This window comes from Bison bison, unplaced genomic scaffold (assembly GCF_000754665.1).
Source record: "Bison bison bison isolate TAMUID 2011002044 unplaced genomic scaffold, Bison_UMD1.0 scf7180017864097, whole genome shotgun sequence".
Taxonomy (NCBI): domain Eukaryota; kingdom Metazoa; phylum Chordata; class Mammalia; order Artiodactyla; family Bovidae; genus Bison; species Bison bison.
In genome coordinates this window covers 1,839,431-1,852,614 of record NW_011494669.1, presented here as the reverse complement: position 1 = coordinate 1,852,614, position 13,184 = coordinate 1,839,431, and the positions used below count along the sequence as shown (strand labels likewise).

The 13,184-nt window shown below is 40.7% G+C and overlaps 1 protein-coding gene and 1 long non-coding RNA gene across 10 annotated transcripts in view; one reads left to right on the top strand and one right to left on the bottom strand.

The window, feature by feature from the left end:
- Nucleotides 1-397, bottom strand: part of LOC104987530 — an 11,976-nt gene extending 11,579 nt beyond the window's left edge. Inside the window, exon 1 of one of the 2 annotated variants that reach the window (XR_825135.1) lies at nucleotides 43-397. This is a non-coding gene — a long non-coding RNA (uncharacterized LOC104987530). The remainder of the gene's footprint in view (nucleotides 1-42) is intronic. The other variant, XR_825134.1, reaches the window with a different exon arrangement.
- Nucleotides 1-13,184, top strand: part of SLC16A12 (solute carrier family 16, member 12) — a 100,297-nt gene that overhangs the window by 429 nt on the left and 86,684 nt on the right. The gene's annotated exons all lie outside the window — the stretch shown is intronic.

Genomic DNA, 13,184 nt, shown 5'->3' with positions numbered 1-13,184 from the left:
TTCTGGGCAGGTGGCTGGACAGGGAGCGGCTTTGATCCTCACCTCCTGTGATTTCCAAATGCCGACTTCTCGTGCAGGAGAGATCGCGCAAGGTTCCTTCTGGATTCTGTACCTAACGTATCTTATTTATTTCGGATCTTCCCTTCCCTCAGGTGATAATGTTTACTTAATTTCCATTGGCTTAATTTCTTAGTTGCTTCTTGTCCTCAAAATCAGTGATACCAGTAGTGCAGACTCAGGGAAAAGTGCTTGAAGCAAAATTTGAGAGCAGGGTTCCAGTAAGTCCTGAGGCTATTTGGTTAGCCTTTGGCTTTCACCACTCAGCATTCATTCTGAATCTCTTGGTAAAATTTTTTTTTTTTGTAATAAGTCAGCTGGGACCTACTAGGGCACTGGTTCAATCCTTCCATTCTGGAGGGACTCTAATTAGTTTAACTTACCTTTTCTTTGCTGAGAGTTGGGCACTCTGGTGGCTGCAGTCAGCTTAACCCAGAAGCAGAGTCTTCAGACCCTCCATATTTAGAAACACTCATCAGGTGTTTGGAGATCACTAGCTTTTAAAATCAACTGCCTCGCCATAAACCTCATGTCAAACTAGGCAAATGGTGTCTGACCCTCCCAGAAGTAGTAATTAAATGACTGGATTTGGTCACTTATAATCACAGGATCTTGAAAATTGTTCAGGTTTTTAGAGATCGTCTGGTCAGACTCTTCACCAGACAGCCTGGGAAGCTCAGATTCCTGTTGCCAAGGATTGGTTAAGTTCATTGGTGACTGAGGCAGTACCAGAATCCAGGCCCTCTCCTTCCAACTCAGTTCAGTTTTCAAACCATATTACTTTCAGGCATTTAGAACAAAATTAATGATTAGAGTCATCTGATCATGTCATTTTCCTGTTATTATTTTTTGTCCATCTTTTTTTTTTTTTTTCATCTTTTTGTTTTTAAACTGGTGGGATTCTGAAATAGTTGAGAGGTCTATCAAACCGCCTTTTAGGATAATTTTAAAAAATACAAACCCTTAATTCTAAATAATACATCTTAAATGCATGTATTTAAATAATAATATGAAGATGAATATGCAGGTACATTACAGGTAAACCACCAGGAGAAGAAAAGTAATCAAAACTACAGATGGATAAAATGTATCCTCATCTGTCTTTGGAGTCTCTTTGGGTTCTTACCTTCCTGTGCTGATCATTGGTTAGAATTCAGAGTGTGATTTGTGACTTTGGAGCTGGCTTGGGAAAAGTGGCTTATATGAGGACAGTTTGTGTGTTGTGATTAACATGATGACCTATAACAGTGCTCAGAGAAAGGAATTTTTAAAGAGACTTATTTAGCATTTGGGGCTCCCCAGATGGCTTAGTGGTAAAGAATCTGCCTGCCAGTGCAGGAGACTTGGGTTGATTCCTGGATTGGGAGGATACTGGCAGAGGAAATGGCAACCCACTCCAGTATTCTTACCTGGGAAATCTCATGGCTAGAGGAGCCTGGTGGGCTACAGTCCTTGGAGTCTGAAAAAGTCAACACGACTTAGTGACTGAACACACACATTTAGCATTTCCGCGTTACATTACACATTTTTTATGTTTTTCAGTTTACTTTAATAGGTATTTATTGAGTGCCTACTATGTGCCCAGTGATGTTATGGTCACTCAAGGTATGTCAGTGAATAAAACAAAGAACTTTGGTCTTATGAACCTTAGGTTACAATTTATTTATTAGAATTTTTCCAGGATTGTTTGGCAGATGGAAGAGAATTTCAGTTTTGACTAAAACAGGCAGATATCTCCAGGCAAGAATACTGGAGTGGGTTGCCATTTCCTTTTCCAGGGAATCTTCCCAACCCAGGTATCGAACTCACTTCTCCTGCATTGGCAGGCAGATTCTTTACCATAGGGAAATGAACACAAATATTCCAAATTATCTACCTTCCAATCCCATAATTCTGCTGATTTTATAATCAGTGTGAAAATAAATACAGAAACAAATTCAGGTAAAGTTACTTTGACTTTTATGAACTGATGTACGTGAACTCTACATGACTGGAAATTCCCACACTTGGTTACTTTATGTGTGTTCATTCAGAGTCCCTGAAATGACACTTCCTTTAGTGCAAGGACATCACTGTGGTGACATTAAACTTAATGAAGCATGAGAGGATTCGTTTTCTCAATGATGTTGGTGCCCTGATGTCAGTGTTGTGGACTATAATTGTATTAGTTTTAAGATGTAGCTTCTTATTTATTTATGAAGGTAAGTGTTGTGCTTTGATTTTCTGTTTGCGTTGTCGCCTGCTCCCCTCCATGTTAATAGGCAGCACAGTGTTGTGACTTATTGCTAAACCTGTTACCACAGAGGTTTTTCTTTTTAATCAGACGTTGCCGTTTTAAGCATTTCCTCATCTTCTCAATTGCTTTTTCTTCAGAATGGCATGGTTTGCAAGCTCAGGCATGTTTGTTGTTTTTAACAAAGGCTTATCAAAATGAAGTTGGCAGTTTTTCGGGCATATATAGCCAAAAAAAAGTATTCAATACAGCTTTGGGGGTTGTTTATGCATTCCTTACCTAACCAATGGCTTTGCTTTTAAATATCGCCAATTTGGAAACGATGTTCTTCTGAGTCTCTTTTTGTACGATTTCTAAAAACCCATTCAAGTTGTATGATAATTTAATTTAGAGAAACTAAATCCACACTTGAAGACATTGGGCAGTTTTGAGTACAAAGATTTTTGTCTCTGTTTTTAATCTGTTCTGCATCAAAGGGCATCAGAAAGTGTCATTATCTAACAATGTCCTGTTTGAAAGTGATCTCTGTTAAACACTTGGAGGAGAGTCATGACGCCTGACAGCTGCTAGGTACCCAGGGGCAGTTGATTTTCTCCTTTGCCTACCACTATGCCCCCGTCAGATTCTTACCTACCCCCCACCACCCCACGTACATTGAAGAAAGAGATGTGTTGCTCTGTAGGCAGGTAAGAAGTTACACACCTTTAATTAATTATTTAATCAATGTATTCATTATTTACTTTACAAATATTTATTGAACTTCTTATTACAGATTTGTTCAAAGATTATGTCCTGCATCCCTCGTTTCCTGTACCGGTGGCTGTAGGGGATATAAAAACATACTACTTGCCTCTGAAGCAGTCTATGGTCTCATATGTAAGAAAAGATATTGTGTAACTAGCTATATGGCTTCCCTGATGTCTTGGTGGTAAAGAATCCTCTGCCAGTGTAGGAGACTCAGGTTTGATCCCTGGGTCAGGAAGATTCCCTGGAGGAATGCATGGCAACCTACTCCAGTATTTTTGCCTGGGAAATCCCATGCACAGAGGAGCCTGGTGGGCTACAGCCCATGGAGTCACAAAAGAATCAGACACAACTTAGAGAATAAAACAACTAGCAACAGAATACCGGTTATAACAACCATAAGAGATAGATAACTGTTTTAGAAATTAAAAGGAAGGCGAGAGAGCAGGTAGGCACTATGAGGAGTCGAGGCTTAGGAGGACATGTTTGAGCTGATCCTTAAAAGATAAGTAGGATGGTAAAGTTTTTATTGAGGGAGCAGGGTATACCTATCTCAATGGGAGCCCATCTTTGCTTCTTCTGAAGACTTAGACGTGCGGAAGACTTCCTTTTGGGATAGTTGAAGATACGTTGTGTTGTCTAATAGACACAGATCACCTCTACACCTCTACATACACACCGCTTCACCCTAGGTAATGGAGTACCATCAACACTAATGCACCTGATGGTGTTAACTGTTGCTCTCCTTTCCCTCTGAAAAAGGAACCCGTTGTTGCTCAGAACGCAGAGGCCACTGTGGCAAATAACTGCCATCATAATAAACTGGTGTACTTTGCTTTTATCAGCTCAGGTTCACGCCTACAGTGGTGTTTGGTCACAGTCTTGTTTATTTTAATAATACTTGCTACTGTAATTTTGTGATTTAATTAAATATTAAATAAACTGATATAATGGGAGTGCCAAAAAGGAATGCTATTTCTGTGAAAACTTGATTGCCACAGAGATTTGTAAAAATAAGCCATATTAAAAAACAATATAAATGGCTACCACCTCAATGAACCATGAACACATTATGATGAGTGAAAGAAGGCAGATACAAAAGACCACAAATTGTGATTCCACTTGTATGAGATATCCACAGTAGGTAAATATACAGAGACGAAATGTACATTTGTGGTTGCCAGGGTATAGGGTAGCAGGAATTGAGAGTGAATGGTAATAGGTACAAGATTTATTTTTGGGGTGATGGCTGGATTCTGGAATTAGTGGTGTTGGTTTTACAACATCTGAATTATATACTTTTTTTTAATATACTTTAGGAGGCTAAATTTTTTAAAAATCAGCAAACTGCTGCTCCGCAGGTATGGAATAGTTTGCTTTTATAAAAGATTAGAAAACTTTAGTAAAAAAAAAAAAAACTAGAGGGATTTTTACCCTCAGGTTTTTTCACAAGTGCCTTTTAAGGTACAAATGCATTTAAGACATGGAAGGAAGAAACCTGGCCATGGTGTAACCAAGAAAGGCAACACAGAACTGAAATCATCAGGGGACATGCAACAATTAGTGAATGGTTTCCCCTTTATTTATGTGACTGAAATTGAAATATGTTTGAAACATGATGTATCAACTTTTTGACTCCCTGCTTTTACTGACTTCTGATTGCTTCAATTATGAGCTCTTATAATGTTCCAACTTCTTAGGGTACCCCTGTGTATCTTGAAAATAATTCATCTCTTTGGCTCTAGAGGGAAATTCCATGTTTATGAGGTTCTCTTATGGATGTCATATTAGTCCCTTATGCTTGCAGAGGAGGCCGGAACCTAATTTTCAATCTACTAAATCACCATAGAAATCACAACCTGTTTTTCCCCAAACTGTCTTATGGCTTCCTGGATATACATGTAAACAAAGTAGCAACATAAAATCTTAACTTTACCCATCAGTAAACACTTGTAGACTTTATAATTTTTCAAAATATTTTGAGCACATTTCACATCTTGTGGTTTAACATCTTATAGATTAAGGCCATAATTGCTTATTTTATAATTCTTTTTTTATTTGATGAAATATCTTCCATAGAAGTGGACTCGTATTTATCTACCAAAACCAGTTGTATTTATTGAAATAGCAATTTCAGTTCTCTAAGTGTTAGTGAGTGTTAGTCACTCAATTGTGTCTGACTCTCTGCGACTCCGTGGACTGTAGCCTGCCAGGCTCCTCTGTCCCTGGAATTCTCCAGGCAAAAATACTGGGATGGGTAGCCATTCCCTCCTCCAGAGGACCTTCCCAGCTCAGGGCTGAACTCCAATCTCTTGCATTGAAGGCAGATTATTTACAGTCTGAGCCCTAGGGAAGCCGAACCTATATCAAAACAATGACATTCACAGCTCATGAAGAAGCCAGCAAAAGAACCACCCCCTAAATCCCCAAACCACACTCACGGCAAGGTTAGATCTGCTTTAAAGGAAAAGAGAGCCTTTTTAGTCAGATATGAGTTGACCAGACAACCTTGCATGTGTGTGTTAGTCACTCAGGCATATCTGACTCTTTGCGACCCCATGGACTGTAGCCTGCCAGACTCCTCTGTCCATGGGACTTTCCAAGCAAGAATACTGGAGTGGGTTGCTATTTCTTTCTCCAAAGATCTTTCTGACCTAGGGATCAAACCCAGGTCTCCTGCATTGCAGGCAGATTCTTTACTGTCTGAGCCACCAGGGAAGCCCCAAGCACCCTTTCCCATCATTATTAACTTATCATGAACAGGGGGACCCCAACGCACAGGCATCACTGCTATCACAACAGAATGATTTGTTCAGATTGATGTTTGACAACTGAGTTGATCAGTCAATTCAAGACTATACTGATGGCTCTGAAGCCTGGTGACACATTACAATCACCTGAGGAAGGAAAAGAAAACACTGGTGCCAAGGGCCAGCCTCAGAAATTCTGACTCAGTAGAACTAGGATAGATCCAGGATATCACGGATTTTTAAAGCTCAGGTGAATCTCATGTGCAGCCAGGGTTGAGAACCACCAATCTACATAATACTTAATCATTTTATGCTTTTTCAAAATAAATGTTACTGAAACAAATGGTTGTTAGAGGCTCGTTCTATCATATCTGAAGACAAAATTAAATGTGATCATTTTTTCCTCCTCTTTTTTTTTTTTTGTTTGGTAATTTCTCTATACAGGGTCCACTCAGTATATGAGAAGCTTTCCTAATGGTTGAGTGAATTTCCCCTGATTTTTCCCCTCTGAGATTCACTGAGCTTACAGTGTCAAAAGAGCCAAAGCAACCAAACTGATATCATGACAGTCAACCAACCAGTCGGCAGCTTTACTTATGTCATGTTTTGGTAACTGTAATGTCATAAAGGTCTATTTCTTGAGGACAGCAAGTAGGGGTTTTCCTCTCCAACAATGTGTTTCCTCTGTAATGATTTACAGATATGTTCTCGTTTTTATGTGTTTCTTTAAGTTGATCGAGTTGTTCATCCTAATGCTCAGATTTGCCTCTGGATACTTTGCATTTAATTGTACCAAATTGATTTTGAAAATATAGGACTTTATGTAAGAAAGAAGCAGCTTAAACCTGGCCTTGTGTGACTTAGACAAAATATGACTAATGTTAGTTTTTTCCTTGTCATTGCAATTTACTGTCTTTGAGAAAATGTGGTGAAGTGGTTGATGTAGGACCTGTAAAAGACCGATCTGGCTCACTACTTAGAATCGACTTTAGATTTAATGACATTTGTTCTTTTATTTAATTATTTATTTAATTTTTTAAAAATTGAAGTATAGTTGATTTACTGTGTTGTGTTGCTGAACCAGCAAAGTGATTCTGTTTGATATATATATATATATATATACACACACACACACACACATATGTATAAAAATACACATTCTTTTTTAAATTCCTTTCCCTTATAGGTTATTATAAAATATTGAGTATAGTTCCCTGTGCTATACTGTAGGTCCTTTTTGGTTATTTATTTTCTGTATTGTAGTATGTATCTATTAATACTCATAGAAACTCTGACCCACAGTTACCAATTAGCTTTCCCAAATTGTGCTTCAACTGTTCATTTTTGTGTTAAAAATAGCATTGTCATGGATCTTGACCAGTAGTTTTTTGAACTAGGTTTTCAGATTTCTGGGAGTTTCAAGGAGCCTCAGGGGCCATGCCAGGGCATGGGGACAGACAGTAGAGTGTGTCCAAGAGTCCAGTGTTCATTTAGAGTTCCTTTCAGTGGTCTGTTCTGCAACCTGACCAGGTGGGCTATTCTTGATTTCACATTGTGGGTGTGCAAGGAAGATTTTATTTGAACAAAGGATTTTTTTGGCAAAAACAAGTTTGTAAATCCCTAGGCCACATGTTTCTAAGTTTCTGCTTTTCTTTCCCTGCCAAATTTGGTTTATGTAGTTCTGGTAGCTCCTAATTGTTCTCTAGATGCTTCTGTGCAGGCATGCATGATGCTCAGTTGCTCAATCATGTTAGGCTCTTTGAGACCCCATAGACTGTAGCCCGCCAGACTCCTTTGCCCATGGAATTTTCCAGACAAGAATACTGGAGTGGATTGCCATTTCCTCCTCTAAGGAACCTTTCCGACCCAGAGATCGAACCTAAGTCTCCTGCAGCTCCTGCGTTGGCAAGCGGATTCTTTACCACTGAGCCAGCCACCTGGGAAGCCCCGTGTGACTGTGCATCTGTGTTGAAAAAGCACGGGGAATACTTGGGTCGTATTAACTTTATATCCTTCATGCTTGTGGGTATAGAGAGCCAAATGAACAGTTAGATATTCTGGGCGAGAAATATATAATAGATTGGAAGTTATCAGCATAGAAACTCAATTTAAGTCACGTTGTGTGTGAGTGTGTCTGTGTGTGTGAAGTAATTACTCACTGGGAGTATTTATAAAGAGGCGATAAAGATTAAGTCCTGAGAAGTAGCTGTGCTAGGTCAGGTCCCTCTTCTGTCCTCGAATTAATCCAGTACACATTGGTCAGTGCTGTTTCCTTTTTATATTTTAAATTGCTATTTCCCCACATAAGTTGTGCATAACTGTCAAAAGAGTCGGAGCATGAATGTATATGTGGGTGGGTGGGTTGTAGGGTAACCTGGGGGAGCCGGAGCACTGGGTGTGGAAACCACCCAAGGAAGTTCTCCCACTTTTCAAAACCCTACACCCTATACAGAAACTGCAGGGCTCCTGCTGTTATGTGTATTGAGGTGCAGAATGAGAAGGTAAACTCGAGCGGTTAACCAGTGGCTTTGGCAGTGTAGATGACCATTGTGGTATTTTCGGCATAAAATGATTTAAGTATTGTGGTTTCTTGACTTTTAAACTGCAGACATTTCCCCATGTCTTCATTCTCTATTTTGCAATTGGACCTAGTGACTGTTAGGTTCTGAGTGTGATCCCAGTGAGCCCAGGGGTAAGGTTCATTCCACATGGATCTGAAACTTAATTTTGTTTCATCAACACAACCCTGCCCTCCATACTGGCCAGCTGTTTGTCACTTTTAGTTACAAGGCTCACCAGGCAACAGTGTATTAACTTCATTAAGAAATACTCACAAACCTTAGAAAAAGTTAAAGGACCTGGGTAAAGAATAAATGTTTATAAACAAGATACTGTCAAAAATATTTTGCTCAATAGGTAGGGTGTTCCAATGATAAAGGGACTGGTCACTGGATCAAAAATTAAGCCCCACACATTTCCCACTTCTTTTAACAAAAATTTTATCGAAATATAGTTGATTTACAATGCTATATTCATTTCAGGTTTATTCAGTTATACATATGTATATATTCTTTTTTATATTATCTTCTAATATGGGTTATTCCTTTTTTACTTCTTTAGGTTGACTTCTTTGATTATCTTCCACATTCACATAAAATATCAGATCAGATCAGTCGCTCAGTCGTGTCCGACTCTTTGCGACCCCATGAATCACAGCACGCCGGGCCTCCCTGTCCATCACCAACTCCCGAAATTCACTGAGACACATCCATCGAGTCAGTGATGCCATCCAGCCATCTCATCCTCTGTCGTCCCCTTCTCTTCTTGCCCTCAATCCCTCCCATCATCAGAGTCTTTTCCAATGAGTCAACTCTTCACATGAGGTGGCCAAAGTACTGGAGTTTCAGCTTTGACATCCTTCCTTCCAAAGAAATCCCAGGGCTGATCTCCCCATATATTTAATTTTATTAGAGATGGAGGTCTAACTAGAATTTCAAATTCTAGAATTTCAAATTGAGTCATCTTACGCCACCAGATTGGCATCTCAGAAGTGTCCTGATATATTCTGCTCTCTTTATAAATTCTTGCACGATAAGATACCTGTTCTGTGCTGTGCTTAGTTGCTCAGTCGTGTCTGACTCTTTGCGACCCCATGGACTGTAGCCTGCCAGGCTCCTCTGTCCATGGGGATTCTTGAGGCAAGAATACGGGAGTGGGTTGCCATGCCCCCCTCCAGGGGATCTTCCCAACCCGGGGATTGAACCCAGGTCTCCTGCATTGTAGGCTTTACCGTCTGGGCCACCTGGGAAGCCCCATAGTATACCTAATTGGTTCCAAATACAGCTTATATTAAGGAAAAGTTTCAGTTTAGTTTTTTTTTTTTTTTAATAGTTTTAATACTCTTAAAATTCTCTTTTGGGGAATTCTCTGGCTGGCCTGTAGTTAGGACTTGGGTTTGATCCCTGATTGTGGAACCAAGATCCTGCAAAATGCACAGTTTGGCAAAAAAAAAAAAAAAAGCCCCTAATAAAGAATATTGTGGTTATTGTTGTGGTTTAGTTGCTAAGTAGCCCACTAGGCTCCTCTATCCATGTGATTTCCCAGGCAAGATTACTAGAATGAGTTGCCATTTCCTTCTCCAGAGGATCTTCCTGACTCAGGGATCGAACCCACCTTTCTTATATCTCCTGCATTGGCAGGTGGGTTCTTTACTACTGAGCCACCAGGGAAGCCCGGTATTGTGATTAAGGGATGTTAACTCAGTGAGTTTACCTCTTTACCAGGCTGAGTACACAGCACGTGCTAGACACGGCCCCCAATGCTGAGGACCCACAGAGAACAGGCAGGGTTCTTTCTCGGAGGCTTACATTGTCCTCAGGGAGAAGAGTGTGTGGACAAAGAATCATAGCAATGATGAGTCCCAGAAGTGATCGCCTTCCATGGGAGTTTAGAGACAGAGGCACTTAACTCTGCCTAGAGTGGTCAAACAATTGTAGAAATTCATGAGGTGAGCAGCCGGAGGAAGGGCAGTTCTAGGCAACAGGAACAGTAGGTACAAAGGCAATGAGGTGGAAAGGACAGTAGATTGAAAGAACTGCCTGGTTCTTCAGGGTGCTTTGGAGTGGCTGGCATGCAGGGTGTGTTATATGTGACTACGTAGGTGCCAGAAGAGCAGGCGGGAGCTAGGTCATTTAGGGACACTAAGGTAGAAGGAATTTCAGTTTTTTTTTTGGCTCCTACGAATAATCCTTGAAAGCTTTTAAACACGGGAGTTGGGTAGGACTAGGGGTTTGCTGATAAAATCAGCTTGTGTTTAACAGATGACAATCGGGCTTCTAGAAAGTCCAAGAGGGTGACAAATCCGCGAGTGTGCTGATGTGATATGGATGGGAAGTAAGATTAATGCCTCAGGGTAAGACTTCTGCTTTGTTTATATTTATATTTTTGGTGCTTGGTGCCCTCTAGGACATGTGGTAGAGAAGTTTGGTAGGCAATATAATATTCTATGCAAATAATGCAAAATTTGGGCATCATTGGCTACTAGGTTCAGTTAATTACATCCCATGATGGGATGTAATTTCCTGGGCAGTATGTGAAGAGTCGGAGAAGGCAATGGCATCCTACTCCAGTACTCTTGGCTGGAAAATCCCACGGACAGAGGAGTCTGGTGGGCTGCAGTCCATGGGGTCACTGAGTCGGACACGACTGAAGTAACTTAGCACAGCAGCAGCATGTGAAGAGTGAAGTGTGAAATGGATCAAAAACTTATGCTTTCAAGAGTCTCTATAGTGTGTTCACATTCTCCCTTGGTCACTGTACCTTTCTTTATGTTTTCTGATTGTCTAGTTATGTGCTGATCTTTTCCCTAGAAAAAGTGTGAGGGCAAGAGCTAAGTCATGTCATGGCTATCACACAACTTCAGATGTCTGAAGTACCACTCAGATGTCTGAGTCATTGCATCTCACGGTGAATAGAGCCCTCTGGAGCTGTGTTTCAGCTGTCCCTGCCTAACTGGTTCCACCAGCTGTCATGGTACCTGCCCTTTGGTAAGTGTTCAGTACATGTGTTGAAAAAATGAATAAACGCTTCCTTGGTGGCTCAGCGGTAAAGAATCCGCCTGCGATGCAGGAGACGCAGGAGACTTGGGTTTGCTCCCGAGGTTGGGAAGATCCCCTGGAGGAGGAAATGGCGACCCACTCCAGTGTTCTTGCCTGGAGAATCCCATGGACAGAGGAGCCTGGTGGGCTACAGTCCATTGGGTCGCAAAGAGTAGGACAGGGTTGAGCACAAAATGAATGAATTAAATCTAATGAGTGGTCAGAGGAGGAAGGATCTAGCCAGAGAATTGGGAAGTACAGGTTTGAGGGGAGGAAACTCAACAAGAGAGACTCCTGTCATGGAAATTCAGGGGAGAAAGAGTTCAACAATGAGAGAGAAGTCAACAGGGTCAGATGATACAGAGAGGGTCAGTTAATCAAGGATGGCACAGCTATCACTGACAATTGGGAGTCATTGGTGATAATGTCAAAAATAGCTTGTATGGTGTGTATGGAGGCAGGTGGCAAATTCCATTGCATGGAGATGGGAATGAAAAAAGGGGTGAGGAGACAGCCAGCCTAGACAGGTTCTTAAGAGGCTGGGAACATGAAGAAAGAAAATGATTGGAGGTAGCTAAAAAGGGTGGGAAGGCAGAAGGGGAGTTTTCACCCCTTCTCTTTCTGTCATTTCCCTTCTTTCTTTTCTCTCATTCTTCCTGTCCAGTGGCCCCAGTTCTCTCTAAATCAGTAACTGAACCAATAGTTTTGGACAATTTTTATTATCTAAGCTTTGTTAAAATTACATATATTAACTCGCTAATTTCTTGCAACAACACTTTAAAGATGGAATTATTATCCTAATTTTACAAATGAGACAAAGCATAGAAGGGTTAAGCAAGTTGTCTGTCTTAAGCTACTAAGGGGCAGAGCCAGGATGCAAGGCTCTTCCCCTCTGTACTCTCCTGCTGGACATGGCAGGTGCGTTGAGTACTTAAGATTTTCAACCCAAGTGCTTATGGAATTGGTGTAACATATTGTTGTTGAGTCACTCCAAGCACTTAGCCTGTGTTGGAAATCATAATTGTGTCACACCATTAATCTGCAAGGTTGAGAGAGTGCCTCTAGCAAAACATGCCTTACCAGTTATAGGAGTGGAAATGTTTGGATGTTTGGACTGATGTGGAGTGGGAGATTGGTGGCTTGGAAGGGTTGGGGATGCCAGAAAGAGAGCAATGGATATGATGGATCATGAGCTTTAGCCTCTAAGGAGAAGGAATCTAGAGCAGGATTGGCTGATGACATGGGAGAAAAGGGAGAATCAAGGGGCCCGAGGGTTCAAGGAGGTTGAAAGCTAGGTGCAATAGGATTGGAGGAACTAGAGTCTTGGGGAGCATAGAAAGCTGGGCTTAGAGAGGGATATTTCATTCCCACAACAACCCCACATTTCAGAAGTGAGGATTAAAAAAAAAAGAAGGATAGGCACAGGTGATGATAAGTTGATGTTGTGGCTTTGGGAGGAGATGACTCAAGTGGATTGGAGGTAAACCTCATGAGGTCAAGGTCGAGGCTGACATCACTAGAGATATTGGGTAGATGTTTTTTTTTCTTCTGTGGATTCTGATTTACTGAATAAAATAGCCATTAATTCTAAAAACATTTCAAGGATTAGTTCACTGAATAATACAAGCAATCAAGTTAGCTTTTTACTAAATCCTCCGGCTTAAGTGATAGGGCTTTACAAGTTTTTCTTGTTTTGATTTTGAACAACTGTAGGGTAGAAACTAGATGAGCAAAAGAAATTAGATGTGAGAGCTGTTGTAGGTAGTCAATAATAGAATATTTATACAAAATAATTCAATGCAA